Consider the following 26,947-nt stretch of genomic DNA (forward strand, 5'->3'; position numbering starts at 1 on the left):
GGGTGTGGTACAGAGCGTCTAGTAAGTTCGAGAGGGTTCGCTGGGCAAGGCTATATAAGCCAGCGCACAAAGCCCTTGAGGAGGACTTGTCGGTACGGCAGTTGAGCTATGAGAAGGGAGAGGCACTTACAAGGGGACTCGTGCAGAAGGACTGGCTGGAAGAGGACTTGTCGGCATGAGTAGTTGAGAGATGAGAAGGGAGAAGCGCTTACGAAGAACTGTATGAGGACCGAGCAAACTGGTATTGAGAGAACTGATCCGGAGCACTCGTGTGAGAACAGCACTGAGAGCACATGACAGTTCGAGGCATTGATTGAGAAGCGCATTGAGAAGCGCGTATTGAACTGTCCGTTTATTACGTATGCGGCTGAGCCACAAGTGTAACCGCCAAAGCCAGCCCTACCGTTCGCCCTGTAATAATCCCGTGCGCCAAATGACATGTGGAGAGCTCCTGCCGTCTGGTTCATCTACTTCGCGGTGCGAGTTGGGGACCGGAGAGCAAGCTGCCTGGACGCCATCCCTGGACCATCGACCTGTTCGTCTGCAACCCCGTGTGAGTGTGTTTGAGAGTGAACGGGCCCGTTTGTCTTGGGATAAGTTAAGACTGTTTAAGGCTGCACTGTGTATTCTTCTTCTTTATTGTACAAAGTGTAAATAAATCTGTTATTCCTTTTTTTTCCAAATTCGACCGTTTCAGTGATTTCCGCCATTGGGTAAGCGTGGCACGATTACGGACCGCTTGGATCGGGTTTTAGTCACTGATAACGGCTCGGGTCACGGGTTCGCTACCGCTCGGCATTTCCACCAACACCCGTGATTCGGGCAGGGCTTATTTCCTCGTTTCCGGTCAGCACGAGTAATTAGGTAATAGTGATTAGTCCTACGACCCTACTTCGCGCTGTCCAGGAGTGACGTCATAGGTCCCAGGTCCCGGGTCCCGTCGGCTAGTAAAAGACAAGGGGACGAATCCCCCCTTGGTAAGGGGAAAAGGCCGGCGCAGAGATCCGCAACAATATAAATTTATGATGTCATCACCCACGTGGTCTGGCAGCCATATTGGATCAAAGAAAAAAACCCCGTAAAAAAACAGAAGAGTTGGCTCACAACAAATTGACTACGCAGAGTAAGTATTCTATGAATACCATCTAGTTATGGTTATGACCTCTTTTTCCCCTCTGATGCTTCTTCTTCCTCTCAGGCAGTTCAACCCATGAGTTTAAAGCCTGTGATTGGGAGTGGGGTGAAAGAGAAACAGGAAGTGGATGCACATGAGGGTGTGGTCGTTTTGAGGAGTGCTTTGGACTTTTGACTCAGAAAGCTGCAACAAAGAGATTTCCCTGGCAAGACCTTGAAGGCCTGATGTTTTGAAAAGAGAGATATTCGTGGCACCTCGGAAGGTGGGGGAAAGTTGAGGACAGATTGACTGTTCGGAGAAAAAGAGGCAGCAACAGAAGCAAAGCATGATCCCATGCTATGCTTGGTGTTTTGCATGCAGTAACAAGAGAAACTAGAACGGGCACTCGGTAGAGCGCATACCTTCGCCGCAGCTACTGTTCTGTACTTGGTAAAAATACGATTTTGACCTTTTCGTGACCTTGACCTTGACCTTTGACCCGATTGCTCCCAAAATCTAATCAAATGTGTCCCGTATAATAACCAATCATCCCACCAAATTTCATGCAATTCGGTTGAATACTTTTTGAGTTATGCGAATAACATACACACACACACACAGACATACAAATAAATACACAGCGATCAAAACATAACCTTCCGCTTTTGCGAAGGTAACTAGAACCACACTTTTCGACGTCACCCGATATGCCTCCGCCCACATTATTACATCATTATAATACTTGTACCAAGTTTGATTTAAATCCATTCAGCTGTTCTCAAGTTGTCACATTTTTACCTGACATGACATCTGACCTTTTACCTCTTGACCACGACATGCAATCAGTTAATCTTTATATCATTATACATACCTGTACCAAGTTTTAATTTAAATCCCTTCAGCTGTTCTCAAGTTATCACATTTTTACATGACATGACCTCTGACATTTGACCTTGGGACCCCCAAAATCCAATGAGTTTATCTTTGCATCATTATACATACTGTTACGGATCCGCCACTTCCGCCTTTGTTGTTATTATGTTCTTGTAGGATTTTTAGTTTCAGGTAATATTGTTGTTAAGATTTTTGTGTGAAATGGAGATGACTTTAGTAAAAGGTAAAAACAAATATTTGTGAAGTAAAAAGGAAAATGCAGCAAAGGAACCGGAAAAGAAGGAGGGAGAGTAGACAGCCATGAGAGAGACACAGCCGTGAATCATATCAAGGCTGCGAGCGGACTTTTCTTGATATTGGTCGCGAATGAGGTGAGGCTTCCCAGGAAAGGGATTGTCTGCGACATCGTCACATATTGCGAGTGCAATTAAACCTGCGTCTCAGGTTTTATCACCAAGAGCGAGTTATTGTTGGAGGGAGCCAGCGCCTCCATTACAGGCCTATACGCCATTTTGTCCTTGAAGAGACTGTCTGCTTGGTGCATCTTGTTTTGTCATTGGGATTCCCATATCGACATCATTGTGTGGATTGCCGTTGGTTTACATAACGGCTCTATTCCTATATAGACCTCTCACCTCGTAACTCCTCGTTCACCGCCGTGCCGATACCTGCCTGTTCTCGTCGTTCTGCACGGCTTCAACCAGCGTGGGGATCCGTGCACAGACTTTGGGGGAATGTTACATTCCACTCACGTTTGGCGTATTGTGAGTTTATTGCTTTGAGAGCATTGGGGGAATGATGGTACCATCATATATATTGTTCATTTGATGCAGTGATAGATTCATTGTACTTTCTTTAATAGTGTTATTATTGTGTCTGTGAGAGTTCTTAATACAATTACTTGTTTTGTTCTACAATTGCATTGGTGTGGTTCTACCATGGTTTATTAGAACACTCAAAAATACAAATCTTTCTGCAGCATTCCCTCTCGAGACTCTGAGGTGCACCGTAACCGGATTTTGGAGAGGTAATACGTAAAAATACCTGTACCAAGTTTGAAACAGATCACTTCAGCCGTTCTCAAGTTATAGACATATTCCAGACTTTGACCTTTGACCTCTTGACCCCAAAATCTAATCGGTTCATCTTTACATCATTCTACATAAGTGTACTAACTTTGGTCAGAATCCCATCACTGGTTCACAAGTTATCGCAGTAATAGGATTTGTACCTAACATGACCTCTGCCCTTTGACCTCGTGACCCCAAAATCTAATCAGTTCATCCTTACCTCATTATACATACCTGAACCAAGTTTGACTTGGTCACCAATCCGCTTACTCAACATTCCGCAACGTGTCCGAAATAAGGGGGTGAGGTTGGATTCTTATTAAAACTTGTGTGAATGTCGGATCTCATCGGAAACTTGGAACAATGATATTACATGAGTATTGATGCAGATAAAGCCATTTTTATATGATCCTAAAAGCTCAACCCAAAGAGATTCTTCTCGAACATTTTTCACGTTTGTGTCTCTCATTTGAATAAACTATCATATATCTACCTCTTGTTTCTGTTATGTAACGTGCCTCATCATTCTGGTCATTTTGATACCAAATTTTGATTGGTAACGTTTTTTGTTGAATGTATGTGGAAATTGCATATAATCGCTGAATCGGCTCTGGGAAACCCCACGGTATAAATGTAAACGCAATTTATACAGTGAGGTACACTGAACTCAGAAGATTTCCCTCTGGAATATTTGTTCAGGAAGGTCTGAAGTTTGGAAAACCATTGGGAAAGCAAATATCGCATGAGGTGTCCACAACTTCCAGAATATGGGATTTGCTCCCCTACTAAAGTGAGTTACGCTGAGATTTGTCCGTTATCAGACTTTTAGCAAATGCCCAATCCATTTGGAGGAGACTTAGATCTGAGCCCGATCCTCCATCTGTACGTTTAAAAGTTTTTCCTTCCATTCTCTCGAAAACAGGGTGATGTCTGCTGACAAATTACACTTTCACATTTAAAGGTGCAGCAGCACTTACACTCACCTGTATTTTGTCCTCACTTTCTTTAATATACCGTATGGACAACAACAATATCCAACTTGCATCCTGATACTGCACTTACACCAAATCCAAGTTTGTCTAAAACTACCCATGGGGAATATGTCCATTATGATGTCATTGGTACCTTAATTATGACGTCATAATTCGACAAGTATAACGCTTGATTCGATCAGTATGAATTTTTTTTATCTGCAACTGTTAGTCCGATGGACACGAAAGTTTCACCATAGGAGTCCCTCCCCCTGTAGAATATTTTAATGATAATCATGACGTCATCACTCACGTGGTACAGGCACCATCTTGGAAAAACTGGAAACGTTGCACCTGCATATCTCTAAAACTGCTCCATGGAAAAAATTGAAACGTGGTTCATTGTAAAAAAAAAACTCCACATGAATAAGTGTTAACGATGATGTCATTGGTGCCCTTTGACGTCATAATTCGACAGGGACAGCACTTAGTCTGATCAATTTGAAATTTATTGAGCGTGATCTATGCAACAATTGTTAGAGAATATAAATCTATGATGTCATCGCTCATGTGGTCTGGCAGCCATATTGGATCAAAGAAAAAAAACCTTCAAAAACAAGAGTTGGCTCGCACATGTTGACTGCACAGGGTAAGTTGACTGCACAGGGTAAGGGTATTCTATGAACACCATTTAGTTAGTGGAAAGTTTTACAACAGGTGTTTTAGAATCCACGAAATCTTGGCCAGCATGATGGAAACATCACTATACAAGGAATTTCTAAATATTTTTGTGAGTGAGGAGGAACCTGGGGCACTGATTACTATCGTAGAGAATGCTCCCTCTGTCCAAACAGATTAAAAACTACCAGTGGGATACCCGTGCTACGCACGGGTGGGAGGCCAGAAGCAAACAAACAATGCAGATACGGTGAATGCTGAAGCATGAAACCAATAAATTCCACATTCCTGTAGCACCTTCAGTCGCACGTCAGACATGGACAGCAAGTTCGTGAAGGACTTCCATTAAAAACGTACCCGTTCGCAAACAAACGGGTACGTTCACGTATAGAAACATCGATCATGGGCCCGTGGCGAATCTGCATGTGGCGAATCTGCATATGGCGATCCGCGAAACGTGCAGCATCACGGCATGTCATCATTTACTTGAACTGGATATCTCTTTTTTCATTCCAAACAGCATAACTCCAATCACAAATTAATCACAAAATAAACTTTTAACAACATTGTTAATGTTTCCTTCATTCTACAAACTACCAAGTCAACAGTTAAAAGGATTTTGAGCCGATAGGTGTTCCGGCCTTGGCAAGATTGATGGAGACAGCGATCTGTTAGCGTATACACCGCCCAAATAGCTATGTGGAATTCTCTCATGTAGAGATTAAACTCACGTCGTTTGAACTTTGGCCGAGGTCATTATTTACTTTTAATGGTTTATATACGAATCAAAAAGAAGATAATTGGTTTTGGGTCATCCTTTCCACATATCTTGTGGGATTGTGAGTTGGAGAGACGACCGTGATGGCAGGGAGGGGGTTGGCATTCTCTCAAGAAGGGATTCAACCCGTCATTATAAAAGGTCTTTGTCCGAGGTCACCGACTCCGATCGGTGCAGCTGTGGAGCGATCGGTGCAGCCGTTTGTGCGGCACCCGGGAAAATAACGTTATGCGGGAGTCCAAACCTGAAAATGCTGGAGGCCAAAGCTGAAATTGGAAAAACAATATAGCCTGTTTTACTCAAGGGGATCCCAGGATTACCCACCCAAAATATGTTGCGATCGGTTCAGCCGTTTTTGCGGTACCTTCGAACGGACGGACAGACAGACAGACAGACAGACGGACGGACATTTCGTGAATTATAGTAAGATTTCCGGGAGAATGAGTCATTCCAAAAATATATCACATTGTGTGAACAATTTTTATCGAGCTGATGGAAGGACGACTGGTACCAACAGTAACCTGCCACCTCTGCCTATCACAGCCACCTCTTTAAATTCGGATTTGGACAAGATTTCCCAGTGGGGCAAATGTAATCAGGTGAAGTTTAATGTTTCTAAAATACAATTTCTTCCCATCTCTCTCTCTCTAAAACTCATCTCAACTCTCCAATCTCTTTTGAAAGCTCCACAATTACAGATGTGATTCAATAAACCTACTAGGTATTGCCCTAACATCAAATTTATCCTGGAATCCACACATTACAAAATAGCTAAATCTGCCTCGAAGAAACTGGGAGTTCTGTTGAGATGTCGAAGATTCTTCTCCTCTCAACAGTTGCTTCAACTATATAAAGGATTGATTCGTCCTTGTATAGAGTACTGCTCTCACATCTGGGGAGGTTCTGGCTCCACATACTTCCTGGACAGAATTGAATTACAAGTAAATCTACTTATCAACTCTCCCAATCTGACCTCAAAACTCGATCCGCTCAAATTACGATGCAAAATTGGTTCTCTTTCTCTTTTCTAGATATTTCTTTGGTTTCTGTTCCCAAAAAATTGCTGCTTGTGTACCTCCGCTATTAGTGAGACCACAGAATACTCGACAAGACACTACATCTAATGATTATTGTGTGACAATTGGCAACTCATATTGTTGTGCTCTGTCCCCAAAATATTCCTACAGGTCGCACAAGATCTGCCAGCAAACCTCTTATGGTTAAACTGCCAAAATCAAGACTCTCTGCTCACCTTCACTCCTCTTTTCTCCCACCACTGGAACAAACTCCCTCTCTTCTCTTCAATCTTCTCCTCCCTCCACGTCTTTAAAACAGCTGTTCACCACCATCTTTTATCTCCCCCCATACAAAACCTTGATCTTTTCTACCCCCGCCAATTCACCCCAGATCCACCTTTTTGAAATTCCGACTTCTTTCCTGGAAGTCCTCGCAGTGTAAATGTGTTTTATACTTCTCCCACCCCCCACCCTTTCCCATGCCTCCTCCCCCCAAGCCCTCTCCCTCCCACAGATCTCCCGATGTCCCTGTTTTCTACTGTTGTACTTGTGTGCTTCCCTCTCTCTCCCCATCTTGTCTCCCGCTCCCTTTATCATATGTTTTGTGTGTCCATTTGTCTTTTTTGTGATCAATGTTAGCTCTTACACGAGCCTCCATCTTGTATACATAAAAAAAACCTCAAGGGCGGCTTGTTATGATGTTTGGAAAACATGACAAGGTAAAGAGTTCCAGAGTTTGGCAGTGGAGGGGAAGAAACAAGCACACAAACAAGCACAAACAAACACTGTCAAACAAACACCTTTTCTCTTTTGAAAAAGCAGATTTTTTTTACTTCCTCAAAAACTCAGACTATTCTTTCTTTCTACACTTTTCTATCAATGCAGCTTTTATTTATGGCTGGCCTCGATGAGGACTATATAGTCCATGACTGGAGCCTTCAACATAAAAAAAAAAAACCCTTTTGGATGACATATGTGTATATGGTCAGAAGGATATTCAGAGACCTGCAAAGAGCAGTGCGCACAAATGATGTTGTTGGTTTTTTTTGTATACAAGATCGAGGCTCGTGTAAGAGCTAAGATTAATCACAAAAAAACAAACTGACATAAAACATAAGATAAAGGGAGCGGGAGACAAGAAGGGGAGAGAGGGGGAAGCACACAAGCACAACATTTGAGAGCAGGGACATCGGGAGATCTGTGGGAGGGAGAGGGCTTGGGGGGAGGAGGTGTGGGAAGGGGGGATGTGGATGTTCACCTGTACGTCTCAGTTCTTCCAAAAGTTGGTGACATTTTTGTTGGTCTTAATCACCTGAATTATGCACAATGGGGGGACTCTCTTTCTCCACAAACTGTGTAATCCCGATCCAAAATGTTAGGAGATTCTGGACCTTGGAGTGTTCTCCATTCATCGCACTAGCAGAAACTTTGCATGAAATGCCATCGATTTGAGCTTCGCTTGGAGCAGACGGTCAGCAGGGACAGAGCCTCTCCATTGAAAGGTATCGTTCCGCCGCTGGTCAATAAGCACCATCCAGAGTGGGACGGCTGTCTCTGAATTACAAAATCTATTGGGGATTGAGGTGGGAGAGGAGCCTGGAACACAGCTTCACTCATGGCGAGTCAAAAAGGACAACAGAACACAGCATTGCCTTGGCCGATATCGTGAAGGATTCCTGCGATCCCTACAAAAACTCTGTTTCAACATCCGAAGATCTTCTGAATATTGCATCCAGGAAAGCGACTACAGCGGAGACAAGGACATCCCTGCTTCAAACGCTTTCCTGTTCGAACAACACCATAAATTTGAGGAGGGGTGTGCTGGTGAGAGTGCTTGATTCCTCCAAACTGGTCCAACAATGAAGGCAGCGAATTTTGCTGCTGAGAACAGCAATAAGAAGAAATCAAAGTTTCCCGAGTGAGAGTGGTTGCTGACGGAGTCGGTGATATATTTTGGAGGATCATCCTCGTTGCTTCACAACACATTGCTCGGTTCAATCTCCAGCACATCCTCTCCTTCCCTGTCATTGAGATTCCTCCCTCTCCTTGGCAAGCAGTGACGGATCTCCCCTGAAGACAGATAAATCTACACTATGTAGGACACTGGCCATTGCATCCCATTCACTGATGACTCCAAGGACGAACGCATAGTGACCGGGCCATCGGAAAATCTTCAAGGCGAACATCAGGAAGCTGACGCTCCTTTTGTTCTCCACACAGCAACAATGGCCGGGAATATTTTGGTGAGAGCTTTAGATACTGACACACGCATTATCCTATTGGATATGCCCAGCAGATCTACAGACGGGGAGCGTGCAATTTGAAAAATCATCATGGAATGCGGAACTCGCTTCTACATTGACATTTCTAGCTTGGCCAGTGTTGAGGAGGACAAGCAACCTGGAGTGTTGGCAGCACTGGTTGCGATTTCACTGTAGCATTCCACAAAAAGGGAAAGAACGACAATACGCAGTCATGGAGCAAGATGTTCCAGGAAAATCGTCGAAATGTTCAAAATCTCTCAATCACAGACAATCTGAATGTTGAGACTTTGTCCTCTTTCGTATGCACCATGTATGGTCAGAAGCACGTGGCAGATGCTGCACCATGTATGGTCAGAAGCACGTGGCAGATGATGCACCATGTATGGTCAGAAGCACGTGGCAGATGATGCACCATGTATGGTCAGAAGCACGTGGCAGATGATGCACCATGTATGGTCAGAAGCACGTGGCAGATGATGCACCATGTATGGTCAGAACCACGTGGCAGATGATGCACCATGTATGGTCAGAAGCACGTGGCAGATGATGCACCATGTATGGTCAGAAGCACGTGGCAGATGATGCACCATGTATGGTCAGAAGCACGTGGCAGATGATGCACCATGTATGGTCAGAAGCACGTGGCAGATGAAGGCCAAATCTTGGGGAAATGAAGGCCAACTCCCTATTGCATGACGTGCTCCACACCTGGAGCGCAATAATTAAAATTACAAAGCATACTGTGTTTTCCAAAGTAGTCTATGAGTTCGTAAAACATTAACCATATACTGACATCAGGACCAGCCTCATCTCCATCGCATCTGCTCCATCATTTGAACACCTGGCTTTTAAACTCTCTGGTCACACACAGTCAGTCATGGCTGTTGTCTACCGCCCTCCCAAACCACACCCATCATTCCTGTCTGACTTCTCCTACTTTCTGACCCAGCTATGTTCCCTCTCCCCCTCAATCCTCCTCCTTGGTGATTTCAATATCCACATGGACTCCACGATTACCAACTGACTTCACTGATTTACTCACCTGCTTTAACCTCACTCAACATGTCAACTTTCCTACCCATAACCGTGGTCACATTTTGGACCTTGTCTGCTCTACTGGACTAATTTTGCACCATCTCTCTGGCTCCGACCTCACTCTCTCTGACCACTTAGCCATCACTCTGACCATCAACATCCCAACCCCAGCACCAAGGCATTATCGCACTATCAACTTCCGTAAGCTAAACGCTCTTTCACCTACCTCATTCTCATCCACCCTCTCTGGAAAAATGTCCACTTCTCCCTTCGTTGACCTCCACACCCCTTCTGACCTCACTGACTACTACAACCACACTCTCTCCTCCTGCCTTGACCAACTTGCGCCTATAAAAACCAAAACAGTTTCTTTCACCCATTCTGCTCCCTGGTTTACCCCTGAACTCCACCTGATGAAAACTCGTGCTCGCCAACTTGAAAGACTCCGCAATAAAACAGGTCTCACAGTTCACTCCCAGGCCTACAAGGACCACCTACAACACTACAAAGATGCCCTCTCCCGCTCCGCCTACTACTCTCAAATTATCCACTCTGGCTCCGGAAACCCAAAAGCACTCTTCTCTACAATAAACAAACTTCTCAACCCCCTGAACACCACCACCCAGTCATTCACAGTAGACAACTGCATCTCCTTCCTTTCATTCTTCCAACGCAAAATTGAAAACATCTACAACAGCTTGACCACCGCCGCACCCGCTCCCCCTCAAACCACCTGCCCCCCCTTATCCTGCCATCCCCGTCTCAATTCTCCCCAACTGACCTCTCTGAACTCCTCATAGGAATGAAAACTGCCACCTGCACTCTTGACCCCATCCCCTCCAGCTTTGTCAAGGCCTCCCTTCCTGCTCTCTCTCCACTTATCATTGCAACAATAAACTCCTCCCTGTCTACAGGCATCGTCCCACCGTCCCTCAAAATTGCTGCTGTTACCCCCATTCTGAAAAAACCTGGACGAAACCCCGACACCCTAAATAACTTCAGACCCATCTCCAACCTACCCTTTCTGTCAAAAGTTTTGGAACGCGCTGTAGCCACTCAACTCAAACATCACCTCTCTGCCAATAACCGGTATGAAACATTCCAATCCGGATTCTGCTCCAACCACAGTACTGAAACTGCTCTCCTCAAAATCACCAACGACATTCTCCTCTCCTCTGACGCTGGCAACCTCAACATTCTCATCCTCCTCGACCTCAGCGCCGCCTTTGACACCATCGATCACACCATCCTCCTCACCCGACCTGAAACCACCTTTAACATTACCGGCACTGCCCTCTCTTGGATTAAATCATACCTCTTTGACAGACGCCAGTTCATCTCCATCAATAACTGCAAATCCCCCACTGCTCCCCACCCCCAAGGTGTCCCCCAAGGTTCAGTTCTTGGCCCCCTCCTCTTCATCCTTTACCTGTCCCCCCTCGGTCACTTAATCCGCCGTCATGGTCTCCAATTCCACTGCTTTGCCGATGACATCCAGCTTTTCATCTCCACCAAGTCCATCTCCACCGCCACCCACTCTATCCAGACAAACTGCATCACTGAAATAAAATCCTGGCTTCAAATCAACTTCCTCAAACTTAACTGTGATAAATCTGAAATAATCATCATTGGCCCAAAAACGCTCATAAAATCCACCCATAACTTTGCCCTCAACATCGACGGTATCCCAGCATCCACCTCCCCTCACATCCGGAATCTTGGCATCATCTTTGACCAAACCCTCTCCTTCGACAAATACACTAAACAGATCACAAAGACAGCCTTCTTTCACCTGAAAAACATCGCCCGTCTCCGTCCATCCCTCTCCTCCACGGCTGCAGAAACCTTCATCCACGCCTTCATCACTTCCCGTCTGGACTACTGCAATAGCCTCCTTTATGGTTCACCCTCAACAATCACCAATAAACTCCAATACATTCTGAACTCCGCTGCTCGTCTACTCACCCATTCCCGGACCCGTGACCACATCACCCCCGTCCTTTACAAGCTTCACTGGCTCCCCATCTCCCAGAGAATCCAGTACAAAATCCTCCTCTTGACCTACAAAGCCCTCCATAACCTGGCTGACCTTCTCTCCAGACACACTCCCACCCGCAACCTCCGCTCTGCTGGTACCAACCTCCTGACCCCCCCCCATCCGGACCAAATTTAGATCCTGGGGGGACAGGGCCTTCTGCATCGCTGCTCCCACCCTCTGGAACTCACTACCTCACACCATCAGAGACTCCTCCTCACTCACCACATTCAAAACATCACTCACGACCCACCTGTTCAACACTGCATTCAACATTTAACCCACAGCATCTAACCCCTGACTATCTCCTCTCCTTCTCCCTCCTTTGTGCTTTGAATATTTCCCTATTGATTCTTCTTTTTTGCAATTGTTTTTATGTTTTGCTATGCATTATGTTTTGCACTCTGTCAAAGCGTCTTTGGGCTTCCTGAAAAGCGCCATATAAAATAAATGCATTATTATTATTATTATACTCAAATTTGGATTACAGAACAAACATTATATTATTAGTAATATTTTGTGTAAGCCTAGAGAAACTTTCTAAAACAATTTTTTTATAAGTGTTGAGCTCCATGCAAGGTTACACCGGCACATCCCACTAAAAAAGATTAGATTGCGACTTCGCAACGACATTGAAGGAGTGCCGTTCTCTGGAGAATCAAAGGAATTGCACACTTTCTTTCAAGCCAACACAACTGTGGGTTAATGCTCTATTAATTCGATACACGTTATGGGAATGTTCTGAGACAAAATGGGAAATGTATTATGTTATAACTGTATGCTTCACAATAACTGAGAATTGTATTTTCTGTAACCCAAAATCTCTCCCAAGATTAAAGGAATGGACAAAACCAGATTGCCTTCATCACGCTTGAATCTCTTGCAACTTTTCTTATCTCGTTCCCCCCTTCCTCTCTCTCCTCCCCTCAGCACAACCCCATTCTCTCTTTCTTCACAAGTATAAGAAAGGCTGTGCTGCACAAATGCTTCAGGATTTTGCTTAGGAATTGTTGTGTGTGTGTGTGTTCTTTTTGGATTTGGATTCGTGCCAAGTGGTTTTCTGTATTCCTTTGACGTATATCTTCCTTGTAACATAAGCAAAGTCCTCCACGTTTCATTAAAAATCAGTCGATTGTCTTCTGAACAAGTTTGGACACTAATTTTTTAGTCTATCAGTCAAGGCTAAATTAATTAGTTCCACAACATGGCCTTGCCATGTTCAGTCTGTTAATGGCCATACCATGTTTAGTCTGTTAATGGCCATACCATATTGAGGGGGTGCCCTGTTGCTTCATTCTAGGTCCGTTTCATTTTGGGAACACCTGTTGGAGGAAGGTTTCTGACATCTTGTGGGGTGCATCTTTGAGACCTCGTTCATTGAACTGCTGCTTTATTTCTCCACATTTCCTCCAGGAAAGACGACTGTGGCTTTCCACTATTCCAGATAGATACTGCCCACATCGAATACTTAGCGCAGCATTTAGACCTCTTCTTCTTTAGTTCATGTTCCCGAATCGACGCTGTCTGTCTCTGTCTCGCCCCGTTTCCCTCCATCTTTACACGAAATATTGTTACCTGCACCGCCCAAGGACCAATCTAATCCGAAGATAAAAACAAAGTCTAGTTCGACTTGCCGCTAAACTGAATAGGCCTCACTTCAAAGTGACGCTTCCACGCTTACTGGGAGATGAACCGATATAGAACACACCAACCCTTACACCAAATCAAGATGATAAATACTTAATGGCAATAACAACAACTTGTTGCTTTTGATGTAAGGAACACTGAATCCATCAAGGACAACCACCACAGGAAGTACTGCAAGGTAAAATGTTTTCTTGCTTTAGTCACATGTTCATAGGAATGCAAAATGGCGACGAGGAGGGAAGAGAGAGTTTATTATGAAGGTTTCAATCCAGCCATTGCACAAGAAGTCACGACACGAGGGAAAGGGGACAGCAAGGAGCGATGAAGAAGATGAAGGCGAGACATGCAGTGTAACTGCGGAAATAGTATAAAGCAAATGGAATTAAAAACAAGGATATTCAAAATGTCCGAAACTACCGACCGTCGTTTTCATCTGTGGACCAAGAAAACTTTACAAAAGATGCTTCAACCAGCCTGGTTAACCATGCTTATCCCAATGTGCCTTCGACTAGCCTGGTTAACCATGCTTATCCCAATGTGCCTTCGACTAGCCTGGTTAACCATGCTTATCCCATGATGCCTTCTATCAGCCTGGTTAACCATGCTTATCCCAAGGTACCTTCTACCAGCCTGGTTAATCATGGTTATCCCAAGGTGCATTCTATCAGCCTGGTTAAACATGGTTATCGCAACGTGCCCTCTACTAGCCTGGTTAAACATGGTTATCCCAAGGTGCTGTGTTGATGGAAAAGAAAAGAATGTAAATTGTTTACCATTATTGTCCTGGGAGGATGATACGGATAAAGAACGTCCGCGTCCCATTCCGCGACATGATGGGCAGGTGACAGTAAATGGCAATGCCACACCAACGCAGCAGTGATGATTTCACAACTTGAACTGTTAACCTTTAACACACTAAGGTAGCATTGCTCCTTAGACAGTAAGCACTCACTTGGTATTAAAATGATACTAACCATTTTACGTACACTCTCGTCTAAGTGGTCTATCCTGGGTTTGAATCCCGGCCCAGGTATAAATGGTCATCCTCGTGTTTCACAGACAAGGCGATTCATCAATGTGTGTGCCGTCCCTCAGGTGAACGTTAAACCGGCCATCCCGTTTGCTACAATTCCTTGCCGGATGGTAAACGTCCCACGGTGTCCTTCGTAAAGAGTAGGCGAGTTATCACCGGCATCGTGAACAAATTACAAACGCCTGCCCTAACCTACAGGGGGCACTGCATCAGCGGCAACGCCGTGCCCTCAACCAATGGCCCTACCCCGCAGCCTTATGCTGCATTCCGAAGAAGAAGAAGACTAACCATTTGTTTGTAATCACAAGGCAGGTATTTAGTGTATCAGGTGAAAGAAAAACTCAAGCCGGTATTAAAAACGGAGCAAAATGATGACTTGGGGTCTTCGATGGTACAGGAGAGAAAAAAGGGCTTCATCCAATGATGGAGTTCAAAGGTCAATGCACAGGTTGTGGGGAAGGGGTAAGGAGGACGGTGTCCGATGTTTTTTGGCATCTGGGGACGGGATGTGGAAGAAAAAGAGATTTTTAAAAAACGAGGACGAGAGCTTTTCATTAATTAAAAACAATCAAATGTTTTAATTGTGGAAAACAGAATGAATCGTTGTACTTAAAAACAACAATGTTGGGTACCTTCATTCATCACATCCACAATAAATATACCTGCGTCTGTTGTGTCCATCATGCATCTGCACTACTTCCGTCCATTTTCCTTTAACCCTTGGATGCAGTGATTGGGCCTCGGAGGCCCAAAAGGTTTTTTTTTGTTGCAAAAACTATGCTGCACAATTTTTTTTGGGAATGAGCCTAATTTTCACTGACTTTCATGTTGTTACACAAAATTCAGTGACATTAAAAAAAAATTCATTCAGGCTCATTGGAAAAATCTTCATTCTTCACTTATAACCTGAAAATCCGACACAAATGCAGGCCTGGGGCCTTCGAGGCCCCGCATAAATGTTGTTGTACTACTATGTTATATCATTATTTTCTTGATATGAGCCTCATTATATGCTCCTATAACTTGGTTACAAATAATTCAGTGACAAAAATATGAAAATTTTAAAAACTTTACACGAATACATTCGTGGGGCCCCCAAGGCCCAATGGCTGCATAGGTGTAGGTATTTTTGACAGTTGCGGACATATACATTCTAAATAAAAGGATTAGTGAATCATATTTTTTGAGCAAATACTCCTCCATGAGCCTCAACGCTTTAGAGAAAAAAAAGTTGAAAAACCAAGAACAAAAAAAAAATTCCAAATAAATAAATAAATAAATAATTCATTACTTGTATGGGATTCTTCCAACTAATAGGATCAATGATTCACATTTTCTGAGCAAATACACATCCATGAGCATCGACTTGGATTGAAAAAGGATATTAAAGAAAAAAATCTATAAAAATAAATAAATAAATAAAAACATTACACAAATACATCCGTTGGGCCTCCAAGGCCAAATGGCTGCGTTTATGTAGGATTTTTGACGCCTGCATCTAAGGGTTAAACTCTTATCAAACCACACAAATCCATGAGTCTCAGGTAACACTAAAAGGTATTTTACATTGAGAAAATGCAACACAATGTTTATCACCAAACGTCACAAACAAGAGCTTGCCATTGTGTTGCCCACAAGTCACCACCTTTATGACGTCACAATGAACTTACGGTTGGTTTCTTTTTATAAAACTCGTGCCTTATCTGCATCGCCACGTTCACTTTTATGGGAATTGAGCATGGTTTTGTCAGGGTTCGATTAGGCCTCACTCAGTGCACCTGGAACCTGGAAGGTTCATTGGAAACTTGAGGTCCAGGCCAATGTGTGTACCGTGTCTGCTTGGTTTGCGGCCTTGGAATTCTGAGCTTCAGCTGTGCACACAAAACTGGTTCTTCCATTCAATGTTCCATAACTGATCGGAAACCTTTCCTTCTTCCCCACATGCCAATAAACCCAGTGTGCCATGAACAAACCGAGAACCTTTTCCTATCGGCTATCATGGAAGATCCTGAGGCCTAAATCGCTCCGACTTCAATCAATCAATTTCTTATTGAGAAGGAAAATCTCAAAGCAGTTTACAAAGAACAGGTCAAAACAGTAAAAATCAAATGCAAAGTTGTGTAAAGTTGTTTTAAGAGAGATTTATAAACGGTAGTTGATGAGGTTGTGTGAGTTTTTATATCCACAGATAAGGATTACAAGTGAAGAATTCTTGATAAACAAGTCTTATCGTCATGCGAGCAACTACGAGGACATGTGACACAGGTAAATGGGGTCCCAGGTGACTCCATTTCTGACCATCAGTGTGATGGGAAAGAGGTATGGATCAACTTACCGCACATGAGAGAATGACAGTCCATTGGAATCTGTCTCCTGTCTTTGGATTCCAAAAGTGTGGAAAGCCTTGTTTTCAAAAGGTTGTGTCCCTGGAATCTTGTGTCAAATCTCTGGAAGGCCTTGTTTTTCAAAAGGTTGTTTCCCTGGAATCTTGTGTCAAATCTCTAGAACTCCTTGTTTTTCAAAAGGTTGTTTCCCTGGAATCTTGTGTCAAATCTCTGGAAGGCCTGTTTTTCAAAAGGTTGTTTCCCTGGAATCTTGTGTCGAATCTCTGGAAGGCCTTGTTTTTCAAAAGGTTGTTTCCCTGGAATATTTAGTCAAATCTCCGGAAGGCCTCGTTTTTCAAAAGATTGTTTTTCCATGGCCAACTGAGTTATAACTCTGAGGCGTTCATCCAAACTATGGCGGTGCCTTTAACACGCGCGAGGGTGTAGTGGAGGACAGAGAGAGCTTACCTGGACGGACGACGCGGCACGGGGTTATCTGATTCCCACAACAAATAAACAGACAAGACAAGGAATTGAAATTCAACAAATAAAGGGTTTAATAAAAGAAATACCAGGATAACAAGAACGAATGTATGGTAAAATCCAATTCCTAAATGGGGCGCCCCCACACCGACTCATGAAACAGACACAGGGAGAAATAAAATGACGAAAGTAAAATGTGTGTGGTGCGCTTGCCTGCTACTCCGCTCTGGTGTCCTTGACCGCCCGGGGTCGTCAAAGATCCGCGTACTTGCGTGGGAAACACGCGTTGGCATCAAGTCCGTTCACCGCCAGCCACCACCATGAAGCGAACAGGCCCTCGCTCCCTCCTGCTCGGCTGCACCACCCCGATGTTCCTCCCAGGCGCACACGGCACCACGCGCCATGCACCACGCTCCACGCGCCACAGCCACGAGCCAACACCAAGAAGAAAGAGAGAAGAAGAGAAGGATGTGTCCGACTTCACTCACAGCCAGGAACAGAGGGATCGGAAAGGCTTGGCACAGCGAAGGCCAGCACGGAGAGTGCACGAACTGCGACCATTTATTATGCCAGCCACGAACCAAGAAACAGTAAAATGCGTCTGCTTGCGATCAAAGCCAGGACCAAGAGAGCTGCGACTGCTCGCTACGAATGTTTGAACCAAGAGAGAGACGTGCAACTGCACGCAATGAAACCCAGAGCCAAGACAGGGAAAATGGCGGGGCGTGTCCTTTTTGTCCCTCGTGCTGGAACGTTCTTTGATGACATCCGCACATGCTCCAATCAGCAAGTGCCATTGCATCGCTCCACGGCCACGACCAATCATCACCTCTCGGGACGGGGCCCCACGCCCCCCCCCCTCTCTCCCCCTGCCATTCCTTGCGATGAGTCGGCTGGTGGCATCAGTGGCAGTGTTTGAATGTCCGGATCTGGTCGCTATTTTTGGTATTTAGTATAGGTCTGGAGTGCATGGCTGGTGTTGCGTGTGTCATAAGGAACGAAGGGCAAACCACAGAGGCAACTACACACAGGGAATCTACCATTATACCCTAACTAATTAGCATAGCTCCACCCCTCGCATGGAGACAAATACACGATCTCACCGGATATATATATATATATATATATATATATATATATATATATATATATATACATACATACATACATACATACATACATACATACATACATACATACATACATACATACATATATATATATATATATATATATATATATATATATATATATATATATATATATATATATATAATCGTTAGATTAAATAAGACGCGGACGTAGCTTCAGGACGTCGATCTTTAATTGTCGACAAGCTTTCGACCAACAAAGGTCTTCTTCTGAGTCGACAAAAACAGCAGGCATGTATATCAGTCAAGTATGTACAGTGATGTGTGTAAGATGTGTGATATGTGTAGAAAATGCATACAAAAGGAAGAGCCACGCCAAAGTTCACTCACCGGCCCCAAGTTCAACGGAAGTGAAGCGCACCTTCCAGTTACCATTTGCGTTACAGTTCCGGTGCACGTGCATATACAAATATAGAGATATACATACATAAACACACAAGCATATATTCATATACCATTTATATTCATATAATATATTTATATATTTATATAAATGACATATAAAGGTAGAATGAATGAATGAATGAATGAATGAAGGAAAGAATGAATGAATGGGTTACGGTTAACAATTTGATTGGGTTGATGTAGGAACATGCTTTAGTCATCAAAATTTATGCCATGAGGGATTTTTGTCCGAAGTTTGTGTATCCAAAAGGACTCACGTTTCAGAATCGTGGTGTGTGATCGATTTGTGATTGATTCAATGGCAGAGATTTGAATGTCATTTATAGAGTGATCCGGTTGATTAAAGTGTATCGTGTAAGGTAGAGATTTGCCGAGTTGAGCATTCTCTAAGGTAGAGAATGCTCAGAGGGGTGTCCCTACTCCAATACCGAGGCCAGGACGTCCCCGCAGAACCACAAGGAGGGATGATCGCCAGCTGCACCGGTTAGTCCGCAATGGCCATACCAAGTCAGCTAAACGGCTTAGGGCTGAGTGGCAGCAACTGACAAATGTGCCTGTATCCAGAAGGCTGGTCAACCAACGACTGGTTCCAGCAGGCTATCGTGCCAGGCGTCCCCTGAGAAAGCCACGCCTGACCAGACAACACTGCCAGCGCCGATTGCAGTGGGCCAGAGAGCACCGTCAATGGCAGCCAGGACACTGGAATCACGTGATCTTCAGCGACGAGTCTAGATTTCTGTTCTATCGTCAAGATGGCCACGTCCGAGTGCGCAGACAAGTGCATGGAGCCTACAACAAAGATTGTATAGTGCCAAGAGTCCAAGCTGGAGGTGGTGGGGTGACCGTTTGGGCTGCTTTTCATGCAGGGGGCAAAACTGACCTGGTTGTTCTGAATGGAAACCTGAACCAGTTCAAGTACAGGGCCATTCTGGAAGAAACATTGCTTCCATTTGCTTGTGCAGCCTTTCGAGGAAATTTTGTCTTCCAAGATGACAATGCACGGCCTCATCGTGCTTGCATGATCCAACACTTTCTTGCTGACCGTGGTGTCGAGCATATGGAGTGGCCTGCCATGTCCCCGGATATGAATCCGATAGAGAACTTGTGGGCAGAATTAATGCGTCAAATCGACCACTTGGGCCAGCAGCCGACCTCTGTGCGTGAATTGCAGCAGACTATTGTCACTGCATGGCAAGCGATTCCTGTCCAAACCTTGGCAAATCTCACGAACAGCTTGCCTCAACGTGTACGTGCTCTCCTGAATGTTTGTGGGGGTTACACGAAGTACTGAACTGTAATTTTACTGTCCGTAATCCCAGTCGTAATTTAACTTTTTTTGTTGTTAAATTTTTTTTTGGCTAATGTGCAAAATAAAGAGATACTTCTGGAAAACGTACAGAAGTTTAACACAGTACTGTCCATGAATTGAGTTCGATATCAGTTTACATCATTTTCAAGGATCAATTTATTTGTTTCGAAATGTCAAATGTGGTTTTTGTTTCTTTTAAAGGTCACATTAACAAAATCTAGAATAATTTCAACATAATTCCAATGAACTTTTGGTGCTAAGACATCTTGAAAAGGAAGTTCACCCCCACAAAAAAATATTCCATATTAAATGCCAAGTCTGTATATATATTATATATACTAGGGCATGCCCGTACTATATATATATCTAAAAGTATATCTCCCCCCCTCTATTTACATGCAATGGTTTGGTCCAAAGCTAACGGCTTGCGAGTACGGTGACAATCCCCCCCCTCTATTTACATGAAATGGTTTGGTCCAAAGCTAACGGCTAGCGGAGTTTGGTAAAGAAATCGCCATAGCGTGCACAAATGCGCAGGAAAGCGAAAGAATCGCAAATTAGTTTTAATTAGTTTTAAAACATAGTTTAACGCCAACATAGCGGCAACATAGTTTGCCAACGTGAAATAAATGAATACGCTCTCAAATGTGCCAAAAAAAAAAAAAAAACGCTACCCGTACGCTCTACCCCGCCCGTACGCCCGTAAACAAAAAAAACAACGCTCTTCGCTTCCGCCCTTCGCTCTGACTGAATTGGGAGAAATAATGCGCATAAGAAATCGAGAAATTATTATTTTCTCCGGAAGAAATCGAATTACGTACCGTAATGGCGCACGCACTGGGCTCAGCATCAGCTCGCTCTCACATCGGCCACGCCTACGCAATAACGCGTTCTGTGATTGGATGCCGGAAGTGCAGTCCTCACTGTCCGGAAGGTCGTATATCGCAGTTACGATGAATCGCAAATTAGTTTTTATTAGTTTTAAAACATAGTTTAACGGCAACATAGTTTGCAAACGTGAAATAAATGAATACGCTCTCAAATGTGCCATCCGAGGCAGAGTGTGTCCGCCACGTTCGGCACACGCGATAGCTCGCTGCTCTCTGATTGGTTGAATCGTTTTTTGGACATAGCTCGGTAAGTAATTGTCCGATTAATATGAAACCTTGAAAAGGCACATCCTCGGGTCCCCAGCAATATACCTGGCAAGTTTCAAGTATATCGGACCGGTAGTTGTCGAGAAACAGCGGTCACAGACATACAAACAAACAAACAAACGTACAAACAAACATACACACAGAGATTAGTGGAATTATAGATAGATATATGACATACAGAGCACACTACCCTATACAATCCAACCCGGACTAAGGTATTTCATTGCCTACCCCCACAAACGTAATATATATCTAATATATAAGAGAGTCGTTGGTCTGTGTGTCGCCATTTTTCTCAGAGATGGCTGAACGGTTCGTCAAACTTTCAGAGGTTCATCAGTGATTGCCTGGGAGTGTTTCAGGCAAAATATATGTATACATACATACATACATACATACATACATACATATATAAAGAGTGCTGACCGGGCCGCCGTGGCGTGGTGCTGACGGGGCCGCCGCAGCCGTGTTGCCCCCCCCCCCCACCCCCCAGAATTTCCATGTTTTAAACGTTTCCCGGTGTGTACCCTGGATTAGAATAAGTACACCATATCCCTGCGTGTCGTAAGAGACGACTAAGAGAGTTGGCGTCAGGAAGGGCATCCGGCCATAAAAACTTTGCCTCAAAAAGAGAACCATGACAATTACAACTACATATGGGCAGGGTACAGCCCGAAGTGGAGATCGGTTTCTGAGGTTTGGGACATGGAATGTAGGGACAATGACAGGGAGATCAGGAGAAGTGGTGGAAGTATTGGTCAGAAGAAGAGTGGACATATGTTGTGTGCAAGACAAGATGGAAGGGAAGTGGTGTGAAAATGGTGAAGGGTAGGCAGGGACAGAAATACAAGTTTGTGTGGCAAGGGTGCCTGGAGGGCGTGAATGGTGTTGGTGTCCTGTTTTCTGAGGAGTTTGTCGACAGTGTGGTGAGTGTGACAAGAGTGAGTGATAGGTTGATGATGGTGAAAATGATGATTGGAAAGCTCTTGGTGAAGGTCATCTCGGGATATGCTCCGCAGGTTGGTCCGAGCGATGAAGAGAAGGACAAGTTCTGGTGTGCGATAGAGAACCTGATGGAAAACGTGAAAGATGAGGAAGTTGTTGTGGTAGGAGGAGACCTAAATGGACATGTGGGAAGAAGTATGGATGGTTTTGAGGGAGTTCATGGGGGTTACGGATATGGTGTGAGAAATGGAGAAGGTGAAAGGATTTGGAGTTTGCTGATGGAGCTGATTTGTTGATTTGCAATACTCAGTTCCAGAAAGAGGATAATAAGCTTGTTACATACACGTCAGGTGGGTCGACGACAACCGTTGATTACCTGATGGTGCGTAGGCGAGATAGGGGGCACCTCCGGGACACAAAGGTGATCCCGGGGGAGGAGGCTGTTTCACAGCACCACTTGGTTGTCTGCGACACAAGGGTGAAAGGTGCGAGGAGAGCTCGGCGGGTGAAGTACCAACCGACAATGAAGGTGTGGAGGTTGAAAGAGGTGACAGTAAGGGAGGCATTAAAAGAGGCTGAGTAGGGTAGAGGATGATGTGGTTGAGCTTGAAAGTGGTTGGATGTCAATGAAAGCTAGTCTGTTGGGAGCCGTTGGTGAGGTATGTGGATGGACAAAAGGACCACCGACGCACTCGGAAACATGGTGGTGGGATGATGAAGTTGGAAAGAGGATTGACGAGAAGAGGAATAAGTTCAAGGAGTGGCAGAAGGCGAAGGGTACAGGAGCATAAACAGCAGAGCATGAAAGTTACAAGGCAGCCAAGAAGGCTGCAAAGAAAGAGGTAGCAAAGGCGCAGGAGGCATGTAGGAAAATGTTCGGAGAACGCTTGGATTCGGAAGAGCATCAGAGAGCAGTATTCAGGTTTGCAAAACAGATAGCGAAAGAGAGGTGTGATGTGATGGGGGTGAGTTGCTTGAAGGATGAAGTGGGACAAATCGTTGTGGACCCAGATGGAATTAAAGGAAGATGGAAAAGATATATGGAAATGCTGTTGAATACAGAGAATGAATGGGATGGCAACATAGAGTAACCCAGTTTTAGGACCGGCAGAGAAGATAACTGAGAAGGAAGTTTGAGGAAGCGATAAAAGCAATGAAGAGTAGAAAAGCAGGAGGGCCGACGGGAGTTGTGGGAGCTATGTTGAAGGCAGCAGGAAGTTGGGGTGTGAAGAGAATGACAGAGATCTGTCATCTGGTGGTCAAAGAAGGTTGCATTCCAGTGGATTGGGAACTGAGTACCCTCGTCCCTCTATACAAGGGGAAAGGTGACCCTCTGGAGCGTGGCTCGTACCGAGCGATAAAGTTATTGGAGCATGGAATGAAGGTATTGGAAAGGGTGTTGGAGAGGAGGATAAGGAAGAAAGTGAAGATCGACGAAATGCAGTTTGGATTTATGCCAGGAAGAGGAACGACAGACGCACTTTTTATTGTGAGGCAGTTGCAGGAGAAGTTCATGGAGAGAGGAAGAAGTTGTTTCTTGGGTTTGTTGATCTGGAGAAAGCATTCGATAGGGTTCCACGCAAAGTATTGACATGGGCATTGAGGAAGTTAGGAGTGGAGGAATGGTTGATCAGAGTAGTGATGGCAATGTACAAAAGAGCGCGCACAGTTGAAAGGACGAAGGACGGGAACAGTGGCGAGTTTGAGGTGAAGGTGGGAGTGCATCAGGGGTCGGTATTAAGTCCACCACTATTTGTAGCTGTGATGGAGGTGCTGGCTCGGAACGTAAAGGAGGGTTTACCGTGGGAGTTGTTGTATGCAGATGATCTGGTGTTGATTGCGGAAAGTATGGATGGACTGAAGGAAAAGATAAACATATGTCACCCACAGGGTGAACCGTATCTTGCCAAGTGACCTTGACCTTTGACCTTGACCTTAATAATTTCGTATGGTGAATAGTATGTCTTCATGACCAACGCACATGAAATATTGAAAGATTTTGATGAGAACTGAGGAAATAATTTTTTCATGAAAATTCCGTTTTTTCGTCATGACGTCATCAAATGACGTCATAGCGTCAAACTGTTTACAGATCTGGGAAGCACTCATCAAGGGCATTCATATGAGGTATTACTCGATATGGTACCTACGATTTCAAAATTTGACCTTGGGGTCAATAATTTTCGACCTCCAGCGCTAACCATGAAGGTCAAGGCCGATCGCCACCAAAAACTAATCAGCTGAGCGCCGGACCATATACTAGATTCCCATGAAGTTTGGAGACGATCCGATCAAAGTTACTCAAACAATTAGTGTTTCGTCGACCTCCATGATTGGCCGCAAAGTGACCTTGACCTTTGACCTTTGACCTTCATAATTTTGTGTGCTAAAGGGTATCTCTAAAAGACTCTGATATGCGAACTTACAAGAGTTTCCAAAGGGAACTGTGCTCTACAGAGTGACCTAAACAATGCGAACTAAAGCAAGACAATATACATGAAAAGTGCAGTTTTTTCGTCATAACGCCGTCAAATGACGTCACATTGTCAAACTAGTTATATGTTTGGAAAGCACTCAACAAGGGCTTCAATTTGAGGTACTACTCGATATGGTAACTGAAACTTGAAAATTTTACCTTTTGGTCAAAATTGAATGACCTTCAAAATGACCTTGAAGGTCAAGGCCGATCGACACCAAAAACTAATCAACTGAGCGCCATACCACACCCTATATACCCACCAAGTTTGGAGATCATAAGATCAAAGTTACTCAAAAAATAAGGGTTTCGTAATTTGACCTTGGGGTCAATAATTTTCGACCTCCAGCGCTAACCATGAAGGTCAAGGCCGATCGCCACCAAAAACTAATCAGCTGAGCGCCGGACCATATACTAGATTCCCATGAAGTTTGGAGACGATCCGATCAAAGTTACTAAAAAAATAAGGGTTTCGTTGACCTCCATGATTGACCGCAAAGTGACCTTGACCTTTGACCTTGACCTTCAAAATTTTGTGTGCTGAAGGGTATCTCTATAGGACTCTGATATGCGAAGTTACAGGAGTTTCCAATAATAACTGTGGTCTACAGAGTGATCTAAACGTGAAAAAAAAATGATTAACCACAAACAAAAAAACAAAAAAACAAAAAAATAAACATATGTCACCCACAGGGTGAACCGTATCTTGCCAAGTGACCTTGACCTTTGACCTTGACCTTAATAATTTCGTATGGTGAATAGTATGTCTTCATGACCAACGCACATGAAATATTGAAAGATTTTGATGAGAACTGAGGAAATAATTTTTTCATGAAAATTCCGTTTTTTCGTCATGACGTCATCAAATGACGTCATAGCGTCAAACTGTTTACAGATCTGGGAAGCACTCATCAAGGGCATTCATATGAGGTATTACTCGATATGGTACCTACGATTTCAAAATTTGACCTTGGGGTCAATAATTTTCGACCTCCAGCGCTAACCATGAAGGTCAAGGCCGATCGCCACCAAAAACTAATCAGCTGAGCGCCGGACCATATACTAGATTCCCATGAAGTTTGGAGACGATCCGATCAAAGTTACTCAAACAATTAGTGTTTCGTCGACCTCCATGATTGGCCGCAAAGTGACCTTGACCTTTGACCTTGACCTTCATAATTTTGTGTGCTAAAGGGTATCTCTAAAAGACTCTGATATGCGAACTTACAAGAGTTTCCAAAGGGAACTGTGCTCTACAGAGTGACCTAAACAATACGAACTAAAGCAATACAATATACATGAAGTGCAGTTTTTTCGTCATAACGCCGTCAAATGACGTCACATTGTCAAACTAGTTATATGTTTGGAAAGCACTCAACAAGGGCTTCAATTTGAGGTACTACTCGATATGGTAACTGAAACTTGAAAATTTTACCTTTTGGTCAAAATTGAATGACCTTCAAAATGACCTTGAAGGTCAAGGCCGATCGACACCAAAAACTAATCAGCTGAGCGCCATACCACACCCTATATACCCACCAAGTTTGGAGATCATAAGATCAAAGTTACTCAAAAAATAAGGGTTTCGTAATTTGACCTTGGGGTCAATAATTTTCGACCTCCAGCGCTAACCATGAAGGTCAAGGCCGATCCCCACCAAAAACTAATCAGCTGAGCGCCGGACCATATACTAGATTCCCATGAAGTTTGGAGACGATCCGATCAAAGTTACTCAAAAAATTAGTGTTTCGTCGACCTCCATGATTGACCACAAAGTGACCTTGACCTTTGACCTTGACCTTCAAAATTTTGTGTGCTGAAGGGTATCTCTATAGGACTCTGATATGCGAAGTTACAGGAGTTTCCAATAATAACTGTGGTCTACAGAGTGATCTAAACGTGAAAATTTGACCTTGGGGTCAATAATTTTCGACCTCCAGCGCTAACCATGAAGGTCAAGGCCGATCGCCACCAAAAACTAATCAGCTGAGCGCCGGACCATATACTAGATTCCCATGAAGTTTGGAGACGATCCGATCAAAGTTACTCAAAAAATTAGTGTTTCGTCGACCTCCATGATTGACCACAAAGTGACCTTGACCTTTGACCTTGACCTTCAAAATTTTGTGTGCTGAAGGGTATCTCTATAGGACTCTGATATG

At 44.1% G+C, this 26,947-nt stretch overlaps 1 protein-coding gene across 1 annotated transcript in view; it reads right to left on the bottom strand.

Moving 5' to 3' along the window:
- Positions 1 to 13,730: 13,730 nt before the first annotated feature.
- The window catches only part of NDFIP1 (Nedd4 family interacting protein 1), a 117,650-nt gene continuing 104,433 nt past the window's right edge, over positions 13,731 to 26,947 (bottom strand). Inside the window, exon 8 of the mRNA XM_068106095.2 lies at positions 13,731 to 15,030. The gene's annotated coding sequence lies outside the window, so the exon portion shown is untranslated. The remainder of the gene's footprint in view (positions 15,031 to 26,947) is intronic.

This window comes from Myxine glutinosa, chromosome 1 (genome assembly GCF_964187855.1).
Source record: "Myxine glutinosa chromosome 1, kmMyxGlut1.1, whole genome shotgun sequence".
Taxonomy (NCBI): Eukaryota; Metazoa; Chordata; class Myxini; order Myxiniformes; family Myxinidae; genus Myxine; species Myxine glutinosa.